General features: G+C 43.7%; 1 long non-coding RNA gene across 3 annotated transcripts in view; it reads right to left on the bottom strand.

Moving 5' to 3' along the window:
* LOC123790804 (uncharacterized) overlaps positions 1–24,248 on the bottom strand; it is a 95,752-nt gene that overhangs the window by 38,801 nt on the left and 32,703 nt on the right. Inside the window, exons 2-4 of one of the 3 annotated variants that reach the window (XR_006779204.2) lie at positions 19,764–20,005; positions 19,482–19,609; positions 14,133–14,674 (exon numbers count right to left, since the gene is read on the bottom strand). The exons of the other annotated variants lie outside the window; for them this stretch is intronic. This is a non-coding gene — a long non-coding RNA (uncharacterized LOC123790804). Of the gene's footprint in view, positions 1–14,132; positions 14,675–19,481; positions 19,610–19,763; positions 20,006–24,248 lie in introns of those variants that run through there. 3 annotated transcript variants of the gene reach the window in all.

The following is a 24,248-nucleotide window of genomic DNA, read 5'->3' as shown; positions in this document are numbered from 1 at the left end:
TCATTGGGAGGCTTACAATAAAATGTCACCCTTCCAACCTGTGCCTGTCACCCAGTAGGTCATCTGTATCTCCCCCTTCCCCCTCCCGTCCCCCTCCCCTCCTCCTCCCCTTTCTCTCCAGTTCCAATTAGACGAGGAGATGATTCATTTGGTGGATTCCCAAAACTGTTTCATTTTCTTGTGTTAATTAATATTAATACCATTTCTCCCTTTGTTATTATTAAAAAAGCCCTCGTAAACAGAGGCGTGATAAGGAGCAAATTGCCAGCACCTGCCGAACAATGGGCCTGGAAAAGGGGTAATAAGGCGAGTGCAGATAGAGAAAGCAAGGTTTGGGTCAGCCTCCCCACCCATTTAGTTGATGCAAGGTTGAGCGCAGCCTGAAAACCCTTGAAGCACTTGGAATATGCCAGGCGGCCCTCTTGGCTCTGGGATGGGATGCAGTGACAGGATCCAGATGCTGATAGGTGGTGTTAATGGAGGGTCACGTTTGGACAATAGTATCCATCACTTGCCTCCTGGCTCTCCTGTCACATTTCTGACTACTCCATCACTCAGATTTGGGATAGATTCAATTATTACCTTCACCCTGGCAACGGGATATACAAATCGATGCCTAAAGGACAAAATTATTGCTGTTATTTTTATTACTATTATTATTATGATTATTATTTTGACCGCACCTCTCCTCTTGTTCATTTTAAAAGAGGAAGCCCCTACATGTTCAAATACCCCTTTCCTGTCTTAGCCTACCAACAGCTGCCGAGTTCCTCAAGCCCACCGGATAATGGGCACTTAATTAACACAAAGAAACTTCTGTTTGAATGCCTGAATGATTATTGCTGATTTTTATAATATTATTGGTTGCCTAAATGAAATAGGGTCTGGATGTTTTCTCAAGTTTTGGAAGAGCCCAACTCAGGGTCTTGGGGCTACCTTGAAAAGCGCAGAGAACATGTTTCTTCCCTTTTGAGAAGTGTTTGCAACTGGGCAAAAACACAAGTTGAATTGAAAAGAGGAGGAGGAAGTGGAGACGGGGAATAGAGGAGCCCTGGGTATGGCCATTGGTCCTAAAGTTAAGAACTAATTTCTCTCGGGTTAAAGATACAGAAAATTAAAATCCTGAGAAGTTCTTCTTAAAGGGAATGGGAATCAGATGGAAGGAGTGGTGTCAAAGATCCTTTAAATTCTGTCTCTGCATCCTTGGACAGAGAAACTGAACTCTTTCTTAGAAGAGTGGTTTGTTTTCTGTAACATCCCTGGAGTGGGGCAAATGGGAAGGTAAAACACCCTGCTTTTCCCTGATATTTTCACAAACCCTGGCTTTGCTTTTTCCTCTCTTCTTCTAGCTTGCACGCCCTGTAATTCTTGCAGTATATTGCTAGATAATTGTGCAGGTAATGGGGTCTGAGAAAAGCAATCAGGGTTAGAAGTCAACTAGCTCCTCTTTAATAATTCACGTGTCATATTTCTTCCACTATGTCAAGTTTGCTAAAGAAGATGGACAGGGGCTGACGGGCAGCCGCTTGAGTTTACTATTCTAAGCCTCAGAAGGGAGGAAAACCATAAAAAGAGATGTCCCCACTCTTCTTACAAAGGGGCTAAAGCCGGTCAGACCTTCCTCAGTGTTCTCTATCCCATCTTGCTCGCCCTGCTTTCCAGCTCCTCTCCAAGCTGCCTGGAAGATTTGTAAAGATAGGGGAGCCAAAACATATTCCTGGGGACTTCGCCTATTTCGGTTTACCTCTCCTTACAGATCTGTCCCCTTGCCTCTTCCCCAGTGCATTCTTACTCTCTTCCAAGTGGCAATTCTGTTCTTTTTTTTTTTTTTTTTTTTTTGGCCACAATACAGAACACCTCTGCCAGGTCAATCTCAGTTACAGATGACGGCTCTTGTTTTAACTTTCCTGCAGATGACCTTTCTTATTTTTGCAACTTTTTTTTCCCTCTGGCACTGTTGGTGACAGCTTCACATATCTTCTACTTAAATCTCTGTTCTCTTTCTTTTGGGAAGGGTGGGGGTGGGGGAGCATGAGATGTGCGATTTTCTTTACTCTCAATCATTGGCTGTTTCTAGAAAGAGGGAGGGGCACAGTATATAGAAAGGACAAGAATATGTGAAATCAATGAAGTTTTAAGCATACTTAAGTTGGATTCTGGAGGACAAATTGATATGTCTGTGTGAATATATATATATATATATATATATATATATATATATATATATATATATATATATCCAGATTCCAGAAAGGGAGAGAGAACAAAAAGATACATAAAGATTTGATTCTTACTTAGGTGGTAAGACTTTGCCCCAATGCAGAAATGAGTATTATGTTCAGGGCAGTTTGCATTTCCCTATTGCTCAGGTGGCCCCAGCAGATTTCTAAGAATTCCTATTTACACAGACCAAGCCAGGGAGTGATTTCGTTTACAATTTCTCTCTCCCAATCTTTTCAAAAGCCAAACATTAGAGGAAGGCTTTCCATCCTGAGGGCTAAAACTTTTTCTTTGTGTGACTTATTTACTGAAAAGAACTCAAGAGTTGCGCAGAACTTTTAGTTGCTGGGTTGTGGATGGTCAGTCATATAAAGAGCAACTATTTTGCATTTTTCAGTTCTGAAGAGTTTTCAAACAAAAAGATCAGCATAAGTCCATTTTTGAGGAAACACTGTTTTATCTTCAAGTTACAATGATCACTAATGGCACACATCATGACAGAAAAATAGTATGTCCTATTCCATTCATTTGGTGACTTCAGTGCTATAAAAATGATCTATTTTCCAGGTGCCTTGCCCACTCAGTTTAATGGCTCTCTAAATTTAGCCCGTTTCTCCGGCAGATGCCCAGGGAGGGCAATCAGGATTTGTTTTTCAGCCTCAGTTGCTGTAGCATGAACTTTCCCAAATTGTAGTCACAACACTGAAATGCAGATCTATTTATCTGACAAAGTTGTTGGGGGGAGGGATGGTTCACTGAAAGTCCAGGGGAACAGCAAACAATGGTTTATAAAAAATCAGGCATACTTTGGCATGAGGAGAATAAATAGTTCTGGGGGGGAGAAAACCTTAAGAGTCAAAGATTGGTTTGAGGTTGGAAAAACTAAGTTGGGTTTGCGCTGGTGCAGGGGAGGGGTAAGATGTGTCTGAGATCACCACTCTCGGAAACCGCCTATTTAAAACCACTCTCTACAACTTTGTTGGGTCGTTACCTTTTATCCTCTTCAATCATCAGGCAAACACTAGAGCAATTTTTCAAACACCCCGCTGGACCCAGCCCTCTTTAGAGAGTGGGAAATATTGATGGACACTAGTTACGTATTTGCAGTTTAGCTGCTCTTTCTTCCTCCTCAAGGATAGACGTTCGTATTTTATTTGCATATATATTTTTTTAAGCCAGGATTGGGGAGGAGGCAAAGAAGGATCTGTAGGGGTTGGGGGTTTTGTTTTTGTTTTTGTTTTTAAGCTTTCTATAGTGTGCTAAGTATTGCTGGTAGAAAGTTTCTAGTTTTCTGGCTTTGATTAAGCTCCAGCCCTTCAAAAAAACGAATTTTGTACGGAGCCTTCCTTTTGAAACTACCAACCATGTCTTCTCTAGATTTGAGAGATGAGGATGGAATTTGGATACACGTATTACCCTTTTGGGGATACAACGTTGCGCCCCCAACTCCTTTTCTCCTGCACTTCTCCAGATAACTACCCTCACCCACCCCCAATTCAACCGGCATCCTCCGACCACCCCAAAGCTTGCAAGCTTTCTTCCAGTTGGGGCGCTGGCTTTGCGTTCCGTTTGGGGTCCCCTGTCCCACTCGGAGTTGACGGCAAGACAAGGCTCTGCAGGTGTGAGCAGTCACAAAGACAGAACTATTTTCCACTGGCGATGGGTGATGAAAAGCATTTGAAAAGCTGCCAGGGAGAAAGGGGAAGGGGAAGGAGGGCGCGTTCCCCACCCTGCAAAATCAGCTCCTCAGAGGGACCCTGAGCCCGCGCTACGGCTGTTGTGGTGACTTAGCAGAAACCCCCGAAGACGCATCTCCCATCTCGAAGAAAAAAGAAGTCTGCCCGATTTCATTTTTCTTCCGTTTTAACCAGGCGAGAGGGTGTGAACTAAGAGGCAAACCAAAACAACTCAAAGAAAATCTAATGCAACTGTGTACGGGGCACATCGTAGATTGTAGGCTGAACATCCCTATCGTTGCAGAGGTCCCCAAAGAAACAGTGTCCCGGAGAGAGGGAAATGCAGATTTCCTGCCTATAACCTAAAACACAAATTTGGGCGGAGGGGGGCGGCGCGAATTTTCGGGGGCGATCTCGGGCAGCGGAGGGCGGCGTGGCTCCCGGAGGGAGGGTCTCGGGTCGGGTCGGGGGGACCGCGGGCTCTCGGGCGCCGGGTGGCGGGCGGCGCCCCGGCCCCCCGCGCACCCACGCGCTGCGGCCCCCGCCCGGGCCGAGCCCGCACATTCCATCTCGAGTCCTGCTCACACCTATCATTTGAAGCCATCTTCGCTCTGTCTTCCAAACATCTCGAGCATTTGTGATTCCGCTCGCCGCTCCTCCTTACTGAGTTCTCCGTGTCTCTCGGCAACTTGTCATAACCTGTAATAAAATGCCCTTTCTGGCGGGAGGTAGAGTCCAGAGGGCAGCGGTTCTATTTTCAACTGATAGCCGAGGAAAGGAGCCGCAGCGGCCTCCCTTTTGTCTGCCTCCGGCTTTAACTCCTGCGGGGCCGGCCCCGGGCTCCCGAGATCCCGGCCGCGGGGCGCCCGCCCCCGAAGCCACCCCTCCATCCCCCTTCGGCCTCCGGGCTAGGCTCTGGGAGAAAGTCCTGGGCTTCTGGGACGGTGCACACACGTGCGGCTAAGGCTTGTTCCTCAAAATGAGAAAGGAGCCTGTTTGCGCTTTTCATTTCTTCTTTTTTTAATGGGGGGGGGGAGTGAGCTTGACCTCGAGGAACAGAACGGGATGGGGACAATTAGAATGATACCGAGGTCGCCTCGGCCAGCATCCTGGGAGCTTTTCACTGGGCTGGTTATTTAACTGGTCCGAACCCTTTCCTTAATTAGACCCATCCTGTAATTATTTTCGTAAGGTGTATTCGATATTTTTCTATCCGATGTGTGAAGGTTAAGGGTTCCCACGGCCTGCGATGTAACCTCACCGGGGATGGAGAGCCCGAGATGGCCGGGGACTGGGGGCCGGTGCGTGATCTTCACCGCAGGGGTGAGCGCCCTTGAAAGCGAACTCTGGCTTTGCAACTTCCCCTGATCCCCCCATGGTCTGGAACCCCTCTCCAGCAGCCGCCATTCTGTATTTAGAAGGACCCCCTCTCCTATTTCGTCCAAGCTGAGTACCCCCCTTTCCCGGAGAGAAGTCACCTTAGAATTCCCTGAGGTCGCCGGTGGGCGACATGGAATCGACCGAATATTTTTCATGCATCTTTCACCATTTGTGACAGATGTCGCCAGATTGGGGGGGAGGATTAGGAAGGCAGGCAAGGGTGGCAGGACTGGGAAAGGACTGGCAGGACCCAAACCCAGAATCCCTGCAACTATCTTCCTGCTGCCTTATTCTGTCCTTGGTTTATTTGTTGAAAGAAGGAAGTAGGGTGGCCAGTCATGGCGATGGTGTGAGTGTCCCCTCCCTGACCCCTGAGGCCCCATATCCAGCCCCAGAACTCTTCATCCAGGTCCCCCGGAACGAGGAGGAGGCTGTGACGTTACTGTCTTCCAGTTGTGAAGCAGAAACAGCCTACCCTTATCTTGCTCCCTAGGCCTGCCGCCCTGACCTTCTCAGGGACGCCTCCAAGAGAGATGTCCAGGGACTCAGGCCTGGCCGACTGAGATTCCCCACTTCCTGTGCCCACCCCCCTCTCCCAATCCACACACTCTTCGCTGATTTCTTTCTACACCCAGAAGCTAGAAAAACCTTCAAAACAATACTTGAAAAACCCAAACCACATTCTAGCCCCTCAAGAAAACCTGCAGAAAATGGCCAGCTGAACTCTGCAGGCGATTTCCTTTTCTGGGGGGAGAGTGGGGGAGGAGGAAGAGTTTGGGTCCTAAGCTATGATAAGAGACAGATCGTAGGAACATTTGATTGGAAAGTAGAGGCTATTCGGGATTCCTCCACAGGAAAAGTCCCTTCTGCGTAGTGAAGAAAAAACAAATCCATTTCTGTCTCCTGCACGGCAGGAGCTGGTGAGATCTAGTGGGGAGAAGTTTCATATATCTGGGCAAACTTAAGAAATGGAGGCTTTTAATCCCCCCAAAGGAGAAGGAAAAAATTAAGAGAAAAATAACAAGAAGACAGAAAATGCATTTGGGTCAGAGCAGTCGTTTTAGAAATACTCTCCCGCATTGTTGATTGCAATGCCTCGTTTCTCTTTTTGTTTTATTTCTCAAGCTTGAAGTGTGGGTCTCTAGGAGGGCCCCCGTTGTTGGGCATCTGTGGTTTTCTGTGGGTGCTTCCGCCTTTATGAAGGTGATTATTGCCGTCACTTTTACTCTCTGGACAAAGCCAGACTCATTTTCCCCTGCGTGTCCTACTTTTGTAGAAACTATGAGGCTGTAAACCCTAGACACCGTGTTCATTTCAAACACTGTTCAGAAACACTGAGGACATATTTGAGGATTCTGACAATTACAGTCCCATTCTCCCCCAGTTAGCTCATAGGCTCTATTCAAAACGCAGCTATTTGGGGGCATGTAAAAGCCAGTAAATTTCCCGATGCACAAAAGAAAATGGTGCTTTCTGCCCACTGCCTATTTCCACTCGAAAGTGAATAATGCCCCGGTTACCACCAGGCCTGACTTGATTTATCTTGGTTAATAGGATTAACGTGTCAGCCCCTCTCAAGAATTTCCAAATGCAGATCTGGAGTGTCCTGACTCGCTGGTGTCTTTTTTCCTCTCTGATGGGCGTAATGATGTACCTCCAAGCAGAGGGCCTTTGTCCGGTGGGAGCAGGGAGATTATCTGTCTCCAGTGAAATAAGGCGTGTTGTAGCCCCCTTTGCCAAGACCCAAAGCCAGAACCCAGTCACTATGAAATAATTGTGTCACTACCTCACCAGTGCCCTGTTCGCGTTTCATTTATCTTTTGACTGTAATTGAATGGTTGAAAAGCAAAAATGTAGACAAATTCCAGCTGTATTGAGATCTGTTTCTTCCTCCACTACCTCGGCCCATCATTAGATACTTTCCCTCTCTGCACAGGAGGTCAGAGTGTATAAATATAAATTGCATTTTGCATTACTTCTAGATGAGTGAAGCTGTCAAAGCAATAATATGAGCTTTCAGTCCCACATTCTACCACTTCTTTCCCATTTTTTGGCCAGGAGGTCATGTGCAAATTGAACGTGACAACCCAGAAGACATGTCCAACAGACTCGTATTGTTACTCCGCTCAGCCTCCTGGCTCATAACAACATTAAGCCCACATTAGTCTCCAGCCTCCGCCAGACAGGAGCTCCTAACCATGGGACCCAGGCTTCTCAGAAAGTTCGCTTCGATGGTGACATTTCGTCTGAAAGTGGTAAGCGGCGCTAACCTAAAATATTTTTCAGCCAAGATTAATGAGGATGCTATCCTTAGAAAGACCGGGCCAGTGTCTTATAGGACCAAAAAAAGGACAGGTGAAGAGCTAAAGAGCCCCCCAACACACACACATGCGCACACACACACGAAAATACAGTTGCTTCTATTTGAAATTATTGAAATTTTCCAGAATCCAATAGCAATGTGGTTGGAAATCATTTTCATTGTAATTTGAACAATGAAGATGTCACTCAGGAAGCCACCTTAAAATACAGATTGACCTTGGATTCTTAGCAAGGTCTGGTTAGCATTGTTTTAAAGACCCAATTGCATAACCCAAATTAAAGTTTCAGCAGCTTATCACCGTCATTAGAAGATAACCCTCCTCAAACTGTATTGTAGCAAAGGAATTAGAAATTTTCATCAATCTGAAGGAAACCGAATGGCTTGGAGGATTGGTAATTGGCTATCAATATGACCCACTCATGTCTTGCCCAGATTGCAGTTAACGCAGAGCTGTTGTTCGCTGACAGGGTGTTTGATGGTTTCTAGGAAATGAGTGGCTGTTTTCATTCCTGTTCCAAATGGACAGGTGTCTACATCAGAATTGGCAACCTGGCTGGCACGCTCAAAGAGTGGCCAAAGAGCGAATTGTTTATGGAGAATAAACTTCCCTCCCTCCTGTGATGCTTGTGCACACATGTGAGTGCTGGCAGTGGGGAGGGGGCAGGAATGGAGATACTGGAGGCAGAGGGATTGATACAGGTCCTTGAAACTTAAGCAGGCTAACGCCCTTTTTGTTCTGAGTGGCGCCATATGCAACCGCATCTCTCCTGAAGCTCATCTTGTGCTTGACCACGTTATACTCTAAGTGCACAAATAAAAGTCCATGAAAGGCATTTAGCCTTCCTTAAGATGCTCTTATTGGTCTCAACAACAAAATAAAATAAAATAAAATAAAATAAAATAAAATAAAATAAAATAAAATAAAATAAAATAAAATAAAAATAAAGAGTTTTTTACATTTTATTAAATAAGCTTTATTCTCATACATCTTTCTTTTCTCAAAGAAAGTTTCCTTACTTTTTATTATTTTTAATTATTTATTTACTATTATTATAATATTTATCTTCATTATTATTATCCCCTCCTGCATAGGTCAGATGAACTACATATGTTTAATAGCGAACGTGAAGAGGTGGTAACTTTAAGGAGCATACCTGCTAACACCTGGCCCAAATTAGAAAGTACCCCTCTTAACCTCAGTGGATACCATCACATTTTATCACATTATACCTTCGTGGTGACCTTCAGATCTATAAAAGTATTTGTCTCTCCTTTCACTTTTACATATAATCCTTACCTTCCCAAGTTATTACTTACGCAGACGATTTTTATTTCCTCAGTGTTACTAAGAAGCAATGCATGAGTCATATTATTAAGAAAAAATTAATCACTGTAATGCCCCAGGACCTGACATCCTTTTATTGTCTAACCTCTAATTTCACAAGTGTTAAAGTTGTTTTAAGTTTAGGAAAAGTTTTTTTAAAAAGAATTTAAAAAGAAAAAATACACCTGGGCCTATGGAACGGAAGCAGCCACTATGATTAGTTTTTCCAGATTTAAAAATCTGAAGCTTCCAGTCACAAGATTTTATCATTCTTTTCCTTTTTCCTAACTTTTCTCTTCTCTTCTTAATGAAATATTTGTGTAAACCCACTATCAATTTTTAGTTCATTTTTACTCCCCCACATTTCCAGAAATTAATGAAGGTCAAAGGCTGTGGAGTGAGGCCCTTACACCTCTGTGTGACGCCTTCTATGACCTTGGGCACATCCGACAATTCTCTGAGCCTCTGTTTCTTCATCTGAAATGTGGGGATATGAATAGTCTTAATTTACAAACTCGTTTGAGGACTTGCGAAATACCATGCTTTCCACATTTCTGGAAAGGAGTCGGTCCAAAATCAGTGTAAAGCGTCCTCATGCCATTTATGATGATAATGTAACCTAAGTATTAGAATCTTCATCTGTGGAGCAGAAATAATAGCAGTAAGGCTGTAAATAACGTGTGTGAGGCCTTTGGCGTGATGGCTAAACCAGTGCAGGCCTTCGGTAAAGGGGGTGGTGGTTTGTTGCTGTCCCACTCAGAGATGCAGTGCAAGTGAGTGAAGGACTCACTTTGGAAAGAAATTCATTCTTCGAGAGTTCCGCCTGGCCGTTCTTCATGTCTGGATCTAGAGGCTACATTAGTAGCTTTTGGCATAAAGGAAGCCAAGCTGAGAACAATGCCCAGTTATCTTTCTTTGTCCCCTGACCATAACGCGATACCTAGCCCTCTCATGAATTCGTCCTCACCAGGTTGGGGTGAGAAACCCTCCCATACACCAGAGTGGGGTGGGGTAGACAACCCAAGTCTACCTCTACTGCTGAAGAAAACAGACGACATGAGACTCAGGGAATGTGTTTCATTGATTCGAAGATGAGTCTTGAGAGCTGAAGGAAAATGTAGATAGAGAGTTGGAATATATTGTTTACCTTCTGAGACTATAAACTTACTTCTACATATAGGCTCCAACCTTTCCAGAATTCGTATATGAGGATAGACTGAGGTGCCATTTGAAGATTCATCTCAAAGGAACGCAAAGGGACCCTGAAGCCAACAGCCTCCAGCGCCTGCAGACAGAGCCAGGCAGTTCTGGGAAAATCTGCTCTGCTGGGAAGGAGCCATCAGCCCTGGTTCTCTAGGAACTTCACATTAAGCCGATAACTAAGTTTGATTTGGGCCCTTGGGGGCGGTGTGTCTATATATATGTGCAATAAAATTTCACATTGAAAATAATATTTCATAGCTTGGGAGATTCTCTTGTATATCAGAGTTCATGAGTATAATCTCCTTGGGGGCCGGGGGACTTGGCAAGAACTGGAAATTTCCAATCTTAAACCATTTATGTATAACACAACTAAATAAAATGCTTGTACTGGATGTGTTTAACACTTCTGCATATAAAACCACACACTCTTTGAATGATTAGAAAGAAAACCAGTTTGCTCAGACAGACCCTATTGCTGATTCATTGTATCAGATTTGCTGTGTGTGTGTCTGTTCCCACTATGTCAACTGCCCAGTGATATTTAAAACCTCTGATGTCTTCAGTTCAGCATGAAAGCCAAGTGGAATTGGGTTCACTCCATTCTCTCTAAACATAACTGCCTCATTCTGTAAGAGTAAATTAGATTTAGCGAAAATTAAAATGTAGGAGAGAAGAAATAACTTCTCTACCCAGTCATCACTGAAGACCCACATAGCCAAGTGTCTAGCATTTGCCTGTCATCTGCTTTTCTGACCATAGGGAGCAGCTCAAATGACAGGCACACAGATGGACACGTCGTGTGATTAATGGCATCTACCAGGCCTGGTGGTGAGGATGCAGGAAATGGCGGCAGACATGAGCTAGTGCCCTTTTTGGTTTAGTGCTCCTTCCAAGGTTTGAAGTAGAAAGGAATCAGGAAAAATCCCAGCCCTATTCTTCACTAGAAAATCTGAAGGCCCCCTTCTTGCCTTCTCCAGAATCACTTGCCAAGACCAGACCTTTGATGGGTAGCTATCCCAGCCCTCTGACCGGCCCATCAAAATTACATTCTCCCCCCCACCTTCTTTTGTTTCTTTTTCTCTAGTTCTTTGTTCTTTTTCCCTCTTGACTTTTTTCCCTCCCCTTTTTCCCAAGCATTGTCTCACCTCAGCAACCTCAGAGTGCAAACTAGCCCACCAGAGTGAGCTCCACTGAATCTCTAAGGAACAGATGGAAGTGGGTGAAACTGGGAAGGGTTTGAACAGGCAGCATGAAGACCTAGAGCAACCTCCAGCCTAGTGCCTCTGGATTTCACCCCAGCTACCTTCTACTCAAGTGGGTATTTCTAAATATGGCACTTCTAACACATCAGGAATATAGGAGACCAGTGGGGCGCCTGGGGGGCTCAGTCAGTTAAAGCTCTGACACTTGATTTCAGCTCAGGTCATGATCTCAGTGTCATGTATTGAGCTCTATGTCGGGCTCTGCGATGACTGTGGAGCCTGCTTAAGAGTCTTTCTCTCCCTCTGCCCCTCCTACCTCCCTCCCCCTCCACTCTCTCTCTCTCTTAAAAAAACAAACAGGGGCGCCTGGGTGGCTTAGTCCTTAAGCATCTGTCTTCAGCTCAGGGCATGATCCCAGGGTCCTGGGATCGAGCCCCACATCGGGCTCCCTGCTCTGCTGGGAGCTTGCCTCTTCCTCTCCCACTCCTCCTGCTTGTGTTCCCTTTCTCACTGGCTGTCTCTCTCTCTATCAAATAAATAAATAAAATCTTTAAAAAAAACAACAAGAACAACAACAACAACAAAAACAAAAAACATACAAAAAAAAAAAAAAAACCACCCAGGAGACTAAGATTCTACCACTAGAAATGGCCCAAACTTGATGCCATGGTCTTGGGATCATACCCAACTTGAGAATTCTTTCCTTTGCTGGCTTTTAAAAATTTAATTTGTTTTAAATAAGTAATCAAGACATGCAAAGGATAAGAAAGGGTGAAAATTTTTCCTCCAGTCCTATTTTCCAGCCCCTCCCACCCAAACTACCAATGCCCTGTTTTTGTTTTTAATTCATAGATTTTTTTGGAGCAACTTAGATTTATATAAAAATTGAATGGAGGGGCACCCGGGTCCCTGAGTCAATTAAGCATCTGACTCTTGATTTCAGCTCAGGTCATGATCTCAGTGTCCTGGGATCGAGCCCTCCTTTCCACTGGGCTCTGTGCTCAGAGGGGGGTCTGCTTGAGATTCTTTTCCTTCCCTCTTCCTATGCCCCTCCTTCCACTTGCACTCTCTCTCTCTCTCTCTAACAATAAATAAATAAATCTTTAAAAAAAATTGAATGGGAAATTTAAAAAGGTTCTATATCACCTTACACCCCTCCCCACCTTTCCCCCCCATTATCAATATTTTGCTTTAGTGTAGAACATTCATTAGAATTGATGAGCCAATATTGATACATCATTATTAGCTACTGTTCATAGTTTACATTAAGTTCACTCTTTGTGTTGTATGTTTTATGCGTTTTGGCAAATGTATAATGACACATATCCACCATCATGGTATCATATGGAATAGTTTCACTGCCCTATAAATCCTCTCTGTTCTACCTATTCATCCCTCCCTCCCCCTCCAAACCTCTGGCAACAGCTGATTTTTTTTGCTATCTCCATACTTTTGCCTTTTCCAGAATGCATATGGTTGGAATCATACAGTGTGTAGCCTTTTCAGATTAGCTTCTTTCTCTTAACAATATGCATGTAAGTTTCCTCCATGTCTGTTCATGGCTGGAGTGCTTATTTCTTTTTATTGATGCATAATATTCTATTGTCTGGATGTACTAGTCTGTTTATCCATTCACCTACTGAAGGACATCTTGATTGGTGCTATGCTAAGTTTTGCTAATTATGAATGAAGTTCCTATAAACACTCATGTGTAGGTTTCTCTGTGGACAGAAGTCTTCAACTCAGATGGAACTCAGAACCACCAAGGAATGTAATTACGAGATCCTATGGTAAGAATATGTTCAGTTTTGTAAGAAACCGCCAACCTATCTTCCAACTCAGTGTAGTTTTTTGTTTTGTTTTGTTTTCAGTAGTTTTAAAGTACATATTAGTTAACAGAATGGGTTCTTAGCCAAGACAGAAACCCAGAGCCCACCAGCAGCTCCTGGGAGACACCAAGCCAAGAGCTGTCGCCATTTGCAGGGACACAGAATCTACCTTAAGAGCATGAACTTGACCAGGCTACAAGGGCTTACTTTTTGCCTTGCTTACTTACTTGATCTGTGACCTCAGGCATGCTTATTTGCCCAACTGCAGTTAGGCTTGGTAACAGTACCCAGATTCTAGGATCCAAGAATTACTGAGATATCCCGTGCACATTTGGCACACCACTTGGTATAAGTGCGTGCTCAATAAATGTTAATTATTTGTATATCTTATTACAAAAACCACCATCTCTCCCCCAACCCCTTCCCAAAACAGCCAGTATATCTTTAGGGACGAATCTGTGTAATAGTACATTCAAGGGAGCCGGAGACAGAACAATTTGATATATTGTATAATCTGGTGAGAAAAAACAAAAAAATGTGCAGCAGCTAAAATAAAAAGAAATCAACACTAGGAAGGAAACGTCTTTAAGCGTAGAAGGTTTTGATGGGCAGAATAAATTCCCTCACTCTCCTCTCACCCTGGGTTCCCATTAGTGTTTTGCTGGCTCAGAATCCTCTGGGGCGAGTCCTGGATTATGAAATGCCCTCTCTCTGGTGTCCTGCCAAAGCCTGCTCTGCAGACACCCAGACTAACCTGGCACTGGCTCATGGTAAGAAGCCTCCTCACCCCGAGGGCCTGACTAATGCTCATGTTTTTTCCTTTCTCAGACAACTCCACAGGTGGGCTGGGGCGGGCGGGGGGAGGTTGGCATTAAGCAATCCATGTGGTTATTTTTTTTTTTCTATTTCTTTGGGCAATTCTTACATGATGACATAATGATATGTGCTAACAATGAAAAATACATGCACTGTGGCTGTATCTCTTTGTATTGGGTTTATTTTGGAAATTCACACACACACGAACCAGAAATCCTCTCCCGCGCATTCCTGATTAATAATCTATGGCTCCCCACAATGCCCACACACTGGTGGAGACGGAAACATTTGAGCGCGTCTACCAGCTGATTTGCCTTCATGATATCAGATGACTAGTTTTCCTGTTTTAACTGCACGGGCAGGGTTTAGGTGTCATGAGGTCAGAGTGTATGGAATTTTTTTTTTTTAACCAAGGGTAAACAATGAAACCTGATAACTTATTCAGGGCATATGGCTCAAAAGCAGGCACTCACTACTATGAGGCGTATCGCATTAATAAAGCCCCACACTCAGGGAAAATTTGGAGCAAAATCTTTCTGATTAACTGTAAAACCAAAATATGCCCAGCGGAGCTCAGAATCCTGCTGAGGAATTACAAACAGGGTACGTTTGAAAAGTTGAACCGCAGGACACGTGGGTCTGCTGGAGTCGTCCAGATCGATGGCCACAGCCAGGTTTTAAGACTGTTCAGCCCATCAGTCCTGTGGGAAGGAGAACAGGAAGAGGGCAGAGGGTCAGAATGAGCAGGGTCTCTCTTGTTCCTCTCTCCCACCCGACTCAAGGGCCTCACCATTCCAGTATAGTTTAATGGAGTCATGAGAAAAGGAAAGGGAGAACAGAGGAAAGAAAAAAAGAGCCAGTCCTCAGGAGAGATCTCCCACTCTAAATTTGCTTTGGGTACACACTGTGATCCAGGGAAATCCCTCTTCTTTTCTAGAAACTTCTGTGTGTGTGTTTTTTTTTTAAAGATTTATTTATTTGACAGAGAGAGCGTGTGTGAGAGCAGGGGAAGGGGCAGAGGGAGAGAGAGAGAGAGAATCCTTACACAGACTCCCTGCTGAGTGCAGAGCCTAACTCGGGGCTTGATCCCAGGACCCTGAGATCATGACCTGAGCTGAAATCCAGTTGGCAGCTTACCTGACTGAGCCACCAGGTGCCTCTAGAACCCTCTGTGGTTTAAGGTCCAGTCTGTTGAGTCTGGACCATGATTAATGGCACAGTATCCAGACCAAACAATAGAAACCAACTTGAGTTCTGGGTCCATCCCATGCTCGCTCTATGACTTGAGCCCTTCTTCTCTAAATCTCACCCTCTTTGGCTGTGAAATGGAAATGGGACCAATATTCTACCTCCCTTCCAGCTGCTGTAAGCATCACAGAAACTAACAGGGCCTGGTACGGTCTCTGACGTAGTGAGTGCTGAGTCTAGGTTTTTATTGCATTATTGTTGTCATCGTTCCTATTTTGAGTCGACTCCCCACTTATGGATGTTTTTCTGTCTGGAATAGGAAATAGGCAGGAAAGGGGTTCGTTGTAGCAGGGCTCAGGTATGGACACTAGGGCTGGGTATTTCAGTAGCCTCAGAGGCCACCACCTCTCCCTTGTCAGCCATTTAATTCAGTTCAACAAATGGATTTTGAGAACCAGGGTATGGATGAACATCCCATTGTCCCTGCCTGACCACCGCTTGGCCTGACCAGTGGAATTCTGCAAACATGGCTGTCCAATTAAAGTGATGTCATGTGAAGTTGGAGACAGTCCCTCAAAATTAAAGACTGGCCTCTCAATCTGAAATAACAGACATATTATCTTGATCCCTCTTCTCCCCAAAATATATATATTGTATTTCAATAAAATAATTTCTGTTCAAAGTCCTTCGAAAATTCTCTGGCAATTGCTATAAAATATATGTAGGCAAGAGTTGTGTCCCAGGTATCCTTTAAGAAAAACATGGTTTCAAATATTTAAGTCCTGCAAGGGCCTGTACACAGTTTGTCTGTTTGCATCCAAAGTGTTTGTCCGCCACTGTGTAGACATGGTTGAATTATGGCTATTTAACAATTTGGCATACAACCTCTGCTTCAATTTTCATTTTTTTTGTCTGGTCATGAAAGGGTATTAAAGCCAGAAATGAAATGATGGTGTGGGACCCCATTCTGATCCCCCAACCAAGCTTCAGAATTTATTCTTATGTTCGCAAAAGAGGATCTGTATCTTAGATATCTCGCAAAACCACTTGCCTTTATTAGGCCAAACAGAAAAACACATTAGGATAAGTAAGCAGTCTGTTAAACTGCGAAGTTGAGCTAATTCATTAAGAATTATTTGGAAGAAGCATGTGGGCCCACACTGCATTCTTGATGTCCTGTGAGTCAGGACTCCAGTGGCAGAGCTATGCTGGGCTCTGAGGAGGCCTTTTCCAGCAAATTTTCTTTCCCACTTGAAGCTGAATGTCCCTTGGTATCCTGGGGGTCATGGGGACATGGATGGATGGTTGCATGCAAGAGGATTGGGGCTTTTATCTCCAGGCGCGTTAAGAGCCCTGTACTTATATTTCTGTACCAATAAAAAGATGAGAAAGGGGAACATGACTTTGACCTTTAATTTCGTTTCATTGTCAACAAAGTGACCCTTGGCCTGGGTGAGAAAGTTAAAAAGTTGCTTAATTTTTCTGACTTTTACATCTTTGATGGAAGAAAGAAAAAGAGAGAGAAGAAAGAAAGAAAGAAAGAAAGAAAGAAAGAAAGAAAGAAAGAAAGAAAGAAAGAAAAGGAAGAAGAAAGAGAGAAAGAAAGAAAGAAAGAAAGAAAGAAGAAAGAAAGAAAGAAAGAAAGAAAGAAAGAAAGAAGAAGAAGAAAAAGAAAGAAAGAAAGAAAGAAAGAAAGAAAGAAAGAAAGAAAGAAAGAAAGAAAGAAAGAAAGAAAGAAAGAAAGAAAGAAGAGAGAGGGAGGGAAGTAGGGAGAGAGGGAGGGAGGGAAGTGGAGAGAGGGAGAGAGGGTGGGAGGAACAGAAAGGAAAGAAAGAGAAAGAAAGATAGTTTGAGAGCCACTAGTAAGGTATTAGTACATGAACCAGTGTCTCTAGGTCTCTCTGAGCTGTATGTACCTGATACTGAGGCGCGCTCTTAGAGAGATCTCCCTGCACCAGGTGAGCTTCTTTGCCAGTTTACAGGTGAGTAACTAATCTCTGCTGCATCCAGCTTATCTCTCTGGGCCGCCCCTTACCCCATATTCCGGTCCCCATACAGGGACAGGGAGACAAGGATGCAGATGTCTGACATATTCTTGAATTTCTAAGTTGTTTCTTAGAACTTCAAGGATTCTGTTGTAATAATTACAACTCTACCTAATCTTTATTCGACTTTGGGGAAAGAACCCCCGCTTGTCCCCAAATAGTTTCCCAAATACTGTCATTAAGGTTTTCAAAGAAATCACTGGCACTCCAACCCTTGATGGCCTCAGCAGCAGAACCTTCCCCTGCAGCCTTGCCCTCCACCCCCATCCAGCCCAGCCAGGCTCCCTTGAGCTCCTGTGCCAAAGCTGTTTGCTTTGTGGATGACTTTTTCTTCCCCTAACTCCTTCCTCTCGCCAACTTCCACCCATCATTCACATATCTGTTTTAACATGGCTTCCCACAGGAAACCTTCACACCCCCCATCAACCAGGACCTGGCTCTTTATCCATGCTGCTCTGGTTCCTGAAAGATGACTCCTAATGCACTTTATGCAACTGTTTTCTGAGTGCTAGGTTCCTGCTCTGGGAGCTCAGGGACTACTTCCTGGCTTTCCATTGTACCTCAGTGCTTAGTGCCATATTTGTACATAATAGGTGCTCAGTAATCTTTGATGGGAGTAAAAGAGAAAGAACACAGGAAGACACAGAGAGAGGAAGGGAGGAAGGGAGGGAGGGAAGACGAATGAGACAAGAAAGGCCAAAAGTGTGTCACTGTGGAGGCATTCCTAATTTGTCATGACCCACCGCACCACACAGACACACATGCACGGGCCTCTCTCCTCTGTTTTCCTCCCTCCTCTATTTTCTCCTCTTTACAGAAATGCCATTTTTTAAAAAAGATTTTATTTATTTATTTTGACAGAGAGAGAGACAGCCAGGGAGAGAGGGAACACAAGCAGGGGGAGTGGGAGAAGAAGAAGCAGGCTCCCAGCGGAGGAGCCTGATATGGGGCTCGATCCCAGGACCCTGGGATCTCGCCCTGAGCCGAAGGCAGACGCTCAACAACGGAGCCACCCAGGCACCCCCAGAAATACCAAAATTAAAACGAAGTTAAAGTTATTCCTGCTTCAGTGTGTACCCCAATTTGATCTTTTTTTTGGTCATTCTAGGCCCCCACAATTCAAATATATTTCAAAGCCAATTTAGTCGACAAGCATGAAACAGCATGTCTTTCCCACACACATCTCGATAAATAAATGACAAGATATGTTTTATTAAAATGTAATTCTTCATTTAAGTTTGAAAATCTTATAGAAGTTTTAAGTCATCAAATAATTCCATCTTGACAATGACATTGCAAAACTAGTAAAAGGAAGTCACCAGAAATCATATGATTCAGGGGTCAGGTAAAGACGAGGCATATCTCAGCAAAAAATCTAGAGAAAATGTGGTCTTTGGACAGATGCTTTACTTATAATTTTATTTCATTAGTAACGAATTTCTGAAGTGTCCGTCTATTTGATAAAGTGACGTCTATCGTATTTAGTAAAAAGAAGCCTTCCTTGCACCCAGGAGATATCCAAACTGGAACAGAGTTGTGTCGAACTCCTTTAGGACATTTCCTGTAGGTTAAAAAGTCCCAATCCAGGGGCGCCTGGGTGGCACAGCGATTAAGTGTCTGCCTTCGGCTCAGGGCGTGGTCCCCGCGTTATGGGATCGAGCCCCACGTCAGGCTCTTCTGCTATGAGCCTGCTTCTTCCTCTCCCACACCCCCTGCTTGTGTTCCCTCTCTTGCTGGCTGTCTCTATCTCTGTCAAATAAATAAATAAAATCTTAAAAAAAAAAAGTCCCAATCCATAGAGGACTATAAGATGAGCCACTGCACAGTGTATGAATTAGATATTTTATTTTATTATTTTATTTTATTTTATTTCATTTTATAATTTTTTAAGTTGGCTCCATGCGCAGCTTGGAGGGTGTGGGCAGGGCTTTCCCTCACGACAGTGAGATCGAGACCTGAGCTGAGTTCAAGAGTCGGACACGTAACCAACTGAGCCATCCAAGCACCCCAGTGTATGAATTAGATAAAAATATTTCCAAGAATTTTCCCTTGCTCTGGCTGAATTTCTCTTTTTGTGTGCAGAGAAATCAAGAAGATTTAGAAAAAAGAAGAAGAAGAAGAAGAAGAAGAAGAAGAAGAAGAAGAAGAAGAAGAAGAAGAAGAAGAAGAAGGAGAAGAAGAAAAGGAAAAAGAAGGAGGAGGAGGAAGAAGAAAGAGCATAGTACAATAACATCACAGAGGAAAATACGACAGGTTTGCCTGTGTTCTTGTTCACCTTTTACTTCCTCCCCCGAAGGAAGGTAGGGCAGGGATGGCAGAGCTGCGAGACAGGGCAAGAAATCGAGTGCACCGTAGATTCACTCACGACAGGAGATTTCAAAAGTTAGAATTACTAAATCTGGGCTGGAAAATAAGAGAGATTGACTTAGGCATTAAAGGTAGGTCCTGGCCAGTAAAACTGATAGATACTTATTACATTGTCCCGAAAGAGACTGCACTGCTCAGCATAGCTAATGCTAAGGAAATTTAAAGCAAGTTATAGAAAATACAGCTTCACCTGGTAGAATTCATTCAGAGGAATTTGCTGCCACAGGCAGTCATGAAATCAATCACGGAGCTGGATTTTTTCAAAGGGGCAGGATAATGTATGAGCCACTCTTCTGGCTAGTTGGGAAGGATAGAAGCAATCAATTCGCCTGCTTCTAGGAGATCACAGTTGATTACAAGTGGGGTCAGCGAAAAGATGTCCCCCGCACTTGATCAGGATAATTAAAAAGTGTTTGCCCATGCTCACATGTCCTGGAAGGAAATAGGAGATAGGATATAGAGATCAAATGACATGAGCCAATATGACAAATGTTTTTTGACAGGGACAGAGCATTAAACAACACAAAGATCAATTCCAAGAACTAATTATAGGTATTCCTAAAATGTTTTTTCATCAAAGCATTTTCTTCTGGTAATATAAGTATTACAGGTTTTGTTTTTTAATCTGATTCTCTGACCAGTATTCTTGGAATACATCTACCAAACCTGAAAACACTTAACATTCATGATTTTTCTTTTTCCCAGTGGAAAGTAGAGCTTAGTCAAAAGTTGTGAATGCACTCAAAATATGACCAAGACGATGGGAATTTTGACATTGTCATGACGAAGGTCAGTAATAAACGTCTTTGATAAAGTCACCACAGGGTAAATTCAGCATCTTTTTCTTTTGTAATCAATATCTCACCTCTACCTTACTTTTCTTGGAGATGTGTAGTCTCTAGGACATCACTCGGCACTATGGCAGATGTGTCAAAGCAACATTGCAGAGAAAGACAAATACCACATGATTCCACCCATATGTGGAATTTAAGAAACAAATGAATAAAGAAAAAAGAGAGAAAACCAAAAAACAGACTCTTGACTATGGAGAACAAACTGAGGGTTACCAGGGGGAGATGGGTGGGGATTGGGGGAAAGAGGGCACGGGGATTAAAGAGCACACTTCTCATGAGGTGCACTGAGTAATAAGGTACACAATTGTTGAGTCACTATAGGATACACCTGAAACTAAGATAAGACTGTATGTTAAAAAAAGAAGAAGGAGGAGGAGGAGGAGGAGGAGGAGGAGGAGGAGGAGGAGGAGGAGGACAAGAAGGAGAAGGAGAAGGAGAAGGAGAAGGAGAAGGAGAAGGAGAAGGAGAAGGAGAAGGAGGAAGAAAGAAACAGGGGCTCCTGGCTGGCTCAGTGCATAGAGTGCGCAACTCTTGATCTCGGGGTTGAGAGTTCAAGTCCCATGTTGTGTGTGAAGATTACTTAAAAATAAAATCTTTTAGGGCGCCTGGGTTAAGTCGGTTAAGCCTCTACCTTCAGTTCAGATCATGATCCCAGGGTCCTGGGATGGAGTCCTACATCAAGCTCCCTGCTTCTCCCTCTGCCCCTCCCCCACCTCGTGTGTTTGCGCGAACACATGCACGCGCTCGCTCTCTCAAAAATAGAGAAAATCTTGGGGCGCCTGGGTGGCTCAGTCGTTGAGCGTCTGCCTTCGGCTCAGGGCGTGATCCCAGAGTTCTGGGATCGAGCCCCACATCAGGCTCCTCCGCTGGGAGCCTGCTTCTTTCTCTCCCACTCCTCCTGCTTGTGTTCCCTCTCTCGCTGGCTGTCTCTTTCTCTGTTAAATAAATAAATACATAAAATCTTAAAAAAAAAAAAAATAGAGAAAATCTTAAAAAATAAAAAAATGAAAATAAAATAATAAACTCTTTTTTAAAAAAACAACATTGTACCTCTGGCATTCTAACTCATGATCTTTGGAGAGACACTAAAAAAGGCATTTCAGGTGTGGTTGGAGCCTGCATTTTTGTTTGGGCACAAAAGAATGAGACGCCATCTATGAAAAAGGGAAATTTTGCTTTACAAAATTACAAAACAAAATCCTGGGTGAGTCATCATAAAACCTAGTCTTTGAATTTCAATAGTGTCGCAGTCCTGAAAAGGCATCATTGTCACCTCCTGAGAACCAGGAAGTGTTATCTACTTTAGGGGACAAGGACCTGCCCACTTTTATTGCCTACGTTAAAAAAAAAAAGCAAATGTAAAGATAAAAGGTGTCTGGAAGTTTTCCCATGATAAACCACCACAATTTGAAATAGTAGTTATAATCTAAACTTAAAGGCATCCTTGTTTCCATAAGCATGTTTTATTAAAACATCATCTTGACTAAAGACTAAAAAAAATGAAAGTATATATCTCTGTGTTAATATCAGAAAAGTTTTCTATCACTTGCCTGGACACGGTATTGGGTGTCAGCTGGGTTACCTTGGGAAAACCACTTCACTCCTCTTACCTTGACATCTTCATCTGTAAAATAGGTACAACAACATGGCCTACTCCACAGGACTGTTGTAAATTTAAATCAATATAAAGGAAAAACAAAAAAAACTGCCTGGAATGTAATAAGTGCCTAGAAATTACTATTTTCCTTCAATCCCCAGAAAGCCTGGATTTTAAGGGAAGTCGTGTTTCTCCTGGGAGAGAGAGGGACAGTGGAGGTCATTTCCTGTCTCGTGGTTTTGGGGGTAAGAGTGAGAGAGAGGTGTCCATTGTTATACTCCCCCCCCTCCTCCATTCCCACCCGGTCCTCTAACCCCCTCTCCTGCCAGATTTCTCCTTGAATTCTGCACTCTGCCGTCAGCTAGGCGTTCTCCCTCCTCCCAGTCCTTCCATCTGCTCTTCCCTCAACCTGCAATAATTGCCTCTGCTCTCCCCCCACCAAACCCCGATTTGGCTCACTCACGCTCATCCATCACCCTCTGCTCAGATGTCATCACTCCCCACATCGGAGCGAGGTTCTCTTCATACGTGCACTCACAGCCCCCATGCTTCCATCACCACCTTTCAATATCCCTTCACTCTCCATACCGACCGTTAGACTGCAAGCTCCTCTCGGCCGGTATTTGGTCTTGTGCCCTCACCACTCCTCCCCGCCACTGGGCTTCATTTCTTTTTCTTTTTCTTTTTCTTTTTTCCTTTCTTTTTTTAACAATTTTATTTATTTATTTATTTATTTATTTGAGAGAGAGCAAGAGTGAAAGAGCTCAAGCAGTGGGGTGGCGGGGAGAGCAGCAGAGGGAGAGGGAGAAGCAGAGAGCCCGACTGGGGGCTGGATCCCAAGACCCAGGATCATGACCAGAGCCGAAGGCAGACACTTAACCGACTGAACCACCCAGACGCCCCTGGGCTCCATTTCTGACACACCATTCCACGTCCCAAGTGGCTAAAAGAAGCAACCAAGATCAACAGGGAGACTGCCCCTTCATAGAACCACGCTTTCTGTTTTCATTTGCCTTTATGCTGCCAAACCACCTGTTGATGAGGAACTGCTCAAATGAAATGGTTGTTCTGACCATTATATTCAGAGCCGACATGACAGGAGAACCACTATCCAGGTTGTGTGGAACTAAGTGGTTTATTTTTTATAAAACTAATACTGGGAGGGTGCCTGGCTGGCTTAGTCTGAGGAGCATGGGACTCTTGATCTTGGGGGTCATGAGTTCGAGCCCCACATTGGGTATAGAGATTACTTAAAAATAATAAAATCTTAAAAAAAAGAAAACAAAACAAATTCTGAGAAATCTATAAGGCAGTATGAATTGGAAAAGTTCAAAACGAAGTCAAATGCACGAAATTCTTTCTTTGGGGCTTAGTTAGTCTAAGAAGAAAGACTCAAACGGCTGTTGTTTTTACATAAGTCTAAACTTAACTGTTCAATCATATTGCAGAGTTCACATTTATCTGCTAGAATATGCAAAGAATATTAACCTCATAATCTTTTAAGTACAGATAGCATATACTTGGCCTTGTGGCGGGTGATTGGAATGAAAATAAAAAATAAATCGAGCAATTAGAAGACAAGTATAGACTGATCAGAGTTCAGTGGTGTTTACAATTAATTGATCACAGGCAGTTACAGGTTTCTTTGCTCCTTCTCCACTCCCATGGCTTTACTTGAATCGAAGAAGAAGGAGAAGGAGAGGAAGAAGAAGAGGAAGAAGAAAGAGGAGGAGGGGGAGGAGGAGGAAGAGGAGGGAGAGGAAGAGGAGGAGGAGGACAACCAAGGAGAGGAGGAGGAGAAGAAGAGGAAGAAAAAAAGAGGAAGAAGAGGGAGAAGACAAAGAAGAAGACGAAGGCAAGTATAGGAAGGTAAGGGTTGATTCAGGCAATTCAGCCTCCCATTCCACCCATACCTGCCAGTTGCAGTTAATAGAGGCAGAAGCATGGAACCCTACAGATGAATGATGCAGTTCTTTGTTCTCTCATTGTGACTGGAGGCTGAAACTACATTTAGAGATACATGATGACAGCTCTAACAATAATTAGCTTATTCAAGCTGGGGCTATATATGGAACCTTTGCTAAGCACTGTCCATGCATTATGCCATTTAATAATCACAAGAATCCTATGAGGTATGGAATAATTACAATGATACAGATGAGTAAGCGATGAAGAACTTTGCCCAAGGTCACAGACACAACTGACAATCAGCAGAGCCAATCTT

The sequence above is a fragment of the Ursus americanus genome, chromosome 28 (assembly GCF_024610735.1).
Source record: "Ursus americanus isolate L20-20 chromosome 28, mUrsAme1.1.p, whole genome shotgun sequence".
NCBI lineage: Eukaryota > Metazoa > Chordata > Mammalia > Carnivora > Ursidae > Ursus > Ursus americanus.
The sequence above is the reverse complement of the archived record's forward strand: the minus strand, read 5'-3'. Positions and strand labels throughout refer to the sequence as shown.